At 45.8% G+C, this 4,848-nt stretch overlaps 1 long non-coding RNA gene across 1 annotated transcript in view; it reads right to left on the bottom strand.

Moving 5' to 3' along the window:
* LOC109320620 overlaps positions 1-4,848 on the bottom strand; it is a 30,322-nt gene that overhangs the window by 20,484 nt on the left and 4,990 nt on the right. The window contains exon 2 of the long non-coding RNA XR_002103827.1: positions 1,911-2,076. This is a non-coding gene — a long non-coding RNA (uncharacterized LOC109320620). The remainder of the gene's footprint in view (positions 1-1,910; positions 2,077-4,848) is intronic.

Here is a 4,848-nt window from a genome sequence, read left to right as displayed (position 1 = left end):
GGGGGGGAGAGGATCCTTCCCAGCCCACGTAAATTATTTATTATAAAGCAGCAAAGCCTGACCTCCTCCACCTCATCACCTACTCCGAGGTAGCTGCCCAGGTGCCAGCTTTTGCCTCACAGAGAATGAAAATGGTACCCGGGATAATCGCTCTCATTGAGCCCATTCTCCTTTGCCTCTCAGCAAGTTGTGAAGGCAGCATCGAGGGCATGGGCCCACACACATCTTCACCCCTAGCATAGACACCCAAGCACATGAATTTAAAAAGTGCTTTCCATGTTGTTGGTTGAGCAATTCAACTGTAGTTCGGGGGGGGGGGGGGAGAGGAGACAAAAGGGTCCCAAAAAAACCATTCTACTGATCCAATTTCATTCTTTTATTCAAACCAACTTTCTAACTGTTTGTTCAGCCCTTTGGATGACATTTTGTGCATGTCCCTAATAAGCATGTTTTAAGGTACCACTGCAGATCTTTTAGCGAGTATACACTTTTCCAGCCACAAGTACCCCCAATGTTTGAAAATTTGGCCCAAGAGTCCTTTCTACTACCCAGAGTGTATTCTGTGCATGCTTTTGTAATAGATACAAAATAAAGCTAAATACAATATACATTAACATAATCCCGTTATAGGAGTTATAGATCCAAAATTTCCCAGTTAATGACATGCACCCATGCATTTCTCCTTGTACTTCTCACGCATCTATCAACATCTCTAAAATCTGATGTTTACATCTGGCTGAAAAATGTACACGTGAAACGTAGACAGAAGGCTCTCTAGAGATTTTACATGCAAGGATGTGGCTCACAAGCCTTATTCCTTTCAGTACAAGAAATGTACCAGGTTTATGACATGATCTCTGAATTAGAGCCATTGGGAAATTTTGGATGGAGCAGTTTTTTCCTCCAGAAAATGACAAATTGTCAAAACCAAAAATGTTCACAGGAACCCACCAGCTTCAAGAAGAACAGCCAGACTAGACCAAACCTACTGACTCTACTCAAAATCAGAATAAAATTGACCCAGAAAAGCTAGAGTCCAAACTTGTGGCAGAGGCGATATCTTTTATTCAGCCAAAAAAAAACCCAACAACAACAAAACAAAACAAAACATCTTTCTTTGCAAGCTTTCAGGCACAGGCACCCTTCATCAGGCATAGGCGATTGCAAAGATTATGTAATGAAAATGTATATAAGGAAACAGAGTACATGGCATTTAATCCCTGCTCTGCTCGAGTCACAGCTCTGTACACACGTCTCCTAGAGTTAGGTCAAAATTTCCGCATTTCTCCCAGGCTCTTGCAGCGCCAGCTGAAACTCCCACAATTTCTGCTCCCATCTACACTTGGCACCGAGGAAACAAAATAACATACCTGCTGCATGTCCTGGAGCGCTGCCATAGGCAGTTGTTACAAAACTGGATTTAAGGTCCTATGAGAAAGGTTTTTCGACTGCTGTTGCCAAAAGAATAGATTGTTCTTAAATAGAGATCGCTGGCATTTCCACACTTTTGGGACAGGCTCCGTGTATAAGCCTATGAACTACATAGTTTCAGGCAGTTGCCAGCCAGCCAGGCTAACTCAGGTATGTAGGGCACAAGCTTTCCTCAGAGTGGCTTTCATATACGTTGCATTTGTGTAACATACCTGTGCTCCAAGCAGACTTATCTTGCTCTAAGCAAGCCTGTAGAGCCTTGACAGAGCAGGAATTGTAGCTGATTGTAGTCTCTCAACCACCCCGATAGTTCCCAAGATTGGAATAATGTTCTCCAGGTCAGAGATCACAACTAGGCCTGGAAAGATTCTTAAACCAGTATTAAAGTAGAGTGAAGACTTTATTGTGGGCTTTTAGTCTCCCAAACTCCCACACAAAATGTCACAAAAGGTGTTACTTTTCAGCAAGTAGCTGCTTACCAGCGGGTGGATCAGAAGTGCCAACTTTAGTTAGAGCCTTGATTTTCAAATGCATTTATTCAGAATGAGAAATGCTTATCTCAGGTGCTTGCAGATTGCTGAGCTGAGGAGAATACAGAAGAGTCTATTTTCTTCCTCGGAGTGGTAGCAATATCAGATTCTTTTCCTGGGAAAAATTAAGGGATCAGCAGATTTAGACTACCTGCCTACTCATGCACACTCCATTATAAGCTATGGTCCTGCCACTGCCTATAAAATAAGTAATAGTGAGGGAGGCCAGAGCACTATTTGATGACACTCATGCAATCTCACTGAGCCCTTTCAAGGTGTAATAAATTCATCACTATTGATGGTGCAAACAAGCTGTATATTTTCCTCATGGTAGTTGCCATAAAGTTCTGCTCTTACAATAAGAAGCCCAAAGGCAGATCTCCATTAACTTCAAAGAGACCAACAGAGGCTCAGTACCTCTGGGGAGAAACACAGCAAAAGAAATCATCCCATGAAGATTACTCAATAGAGTTTGAGAACTACAGGCTGCATTCCTGAAGTCTTTTCAACCATATCAATCTTTGACTCACATTTTTGTTTACTAGTTAAACAAAGCACTTGATGTGACATTCAGATAGCCGTTCATTTCAAAACGATGTTCCAAGCAGGGATGAATCCCTAAATCATATCAAGACAAATGCAGACAGGTGAAAAAGGCACCCTGGCAAACTTGTCCAGCATAAGGTGTGTCCCTGCCTAGCATAGGCTGTTGGAATGACTCTTGGCTGGTCCCCTTCCTAACCCAGGATTTACAGTATCATAGGAAAATAGGACTGGAAGGGACCTCACAAGGTCAACTAGTATAGCCCCCTGCTCAAGGCAGGATTATCCCCGACTAAACCATCTAAGCCAAGTGTCTGTCTAAGCTGCTTTCGAAGCTTACCAAGGATGGAGATTCCACAGCTTCGTTAGGCAGCCTGTTCCAACCCTTGACTATCCTCATAGTCAAAGGTCCTCCTAACCTCCAGGCTAAATTTCCCCTTCTGTGGCTTGAGGCCATTGCTCCTAGCCCTGTCCCCTAAAGCCACAGAGAAAAATCCATCTCCATCCTTGCTATAATAACCCTTCAGGTATTTGAAGACTTCTCAGATCTCCCCCCGCCCCAGTCTTCTCTTCTCTAAGCTAACTAACCCCAATTCATTTAGCCTTTCCTCATAAGAAGGGATCCTAGTTTTCTCCATTTAAAAGTTGCGAATTCCTCTGTTTTAAAAAACAATTGCTATTTCTCCAATTGAAAGACCTCAAATCTGCATTTTTCAGTTATTACAATGCAATGCCACTAATACATATGAGTTAAACACAGTATTTTATTGATATATTTACAATTTTTAAGCAATTTGGAAGCCTATCAGTGCCTCAATCACTATACTAAAATAAATTGTAAATACCTATAAAATTTTGGAGTTTGATTTTTGGTTTTTTATCATGGGGGGTGGAAATCAGAGCTCCCCCTACCCCTTTCACTCACCAGGACGTAGGCCCAGCTGTAGCTGTCCCTGCCCTTCCCACTGCTTTGTAACATGCCCTGACCATGCCATTGCCCCTCACTCCCCAACTACAGCCCTTCCCCAGGGCTACAAGGCCAGGGGCCCTGGTTCAAAGCCCCCTGCACCAGCCCCCAAGGCCCAGCTGCCACCGAGCAGAGCATGGAGCTCGGCTCCCTCTCCCCCATGGGCAGCACAGCCAGAGAAGAGTCTGTTGGGGAGCAGACATGGGTTGCCCACTATGGGCTCAGGCTTCCCCCTCTGCTGCCCCACACTGCCCTGTCATGCCACATCCGACCTGCTGGGCGGTGGAAGGCAGCAGGATGGGGAGCCTGAGCCCTCAATGGGCAGCCCACACCCACCCACACCCCATGCACAGATCTGGGGGGCACGTGCCCCCCATTCCTCCCCAGGAGTGCTCGCAGCAGCAGGGAGCCAGCACCCCACTCCTCCAGGACAAGCCACACATGGCTCCATCCCAAACCCTGCACGTTCCAGCCCCGGGCCTCAAGCCCCCATACACTGTCTGGGCTCAGCAGCACCCATCCCCCATCCAACTCCCTCCCTCACTATGGAAACCTCAATTCCTGCCCCCCACCCCCCACCAGACTTACCTGTGGGGAACCGTTCTCCAAGGTGCCTGGCAGCCATGTGCACATGTACATGCACATGGTGCTCCCTGCCTGACCACCCTTCTCCCACTCCCCCCAGCCCCTTGCAGGCTGCAATTCTGCCAGCCTGCAAGAGGAAATCCATCATTTCCTGTGTTTGCATACTTAAAAAGAGAAAATCCAAGTTTCACCATGTTTTTCCATGGAAAACTGAAAACCTATATCCCTGTTCATTACTCTCATCTCCCATGCCCCTAATCATTCTTTTACCCTATGCTGTCCACCTCCTCCTGGAAGTGTGGGCCCCCAAACTGGACATGGTACTCCAAGTGAGGCCTCACCAGTGCTGAATAGAGCAGAAGAATCACTTCCCTTGATTTGCAAATGACACTTCTTAATACAGCCCAGAACGCTGTTGGCTTTTTTTGCAACAAGAGCACACTGCTGGCTGATATTCAATTTATGGTCCTTTTCTGCAGTACTTCAGTCTAGCCAGTCATTCCCCAATCTGTATTTATGCTTGTGGTTATTCCATCCCAAGTGCAGGACTTTGTACTTGTCCTTGTTGAATCTCATCTCATTGATTGAGGACTATTTGGCTCACCAAAAGTATCCGGGAATGTCTCCTTGCTAAAAAGGAGGCTTACTCCCAATGGAAAGAAGGGGTCATCACCAGGGAGGACTATTCTGTAGTTGCTCGGGAATGTAGGGGGTACTTAGGAAGGCCAAGGCAGAGATGGAACTGGGACTAGCTTCCCAGATTAAGGACAATAAGAAGTCCTTTTTTAAATA

This window comes from Crocodylus porosus, unplaced genomic scaffold (genome assembly GCF_001723895.1).
Source record: "Crocodylus porosus isolate Cpor-Errol unplaced genomic scaffold, CroPor_comp1, whole genome shotgun sequence".
In the NCBI taxonomy this organism is placed as follows: Eukaryota; Metazoa; Chordata; order Crocodylia; family Crocodylidae; genus Crocodylus; species Crocodylus porosus.
The sequence above is the reverse complement of the archived record's forward strand: the minus strand, read 5'-3'. Positions and strand labels throughout refer to the sequence as shown.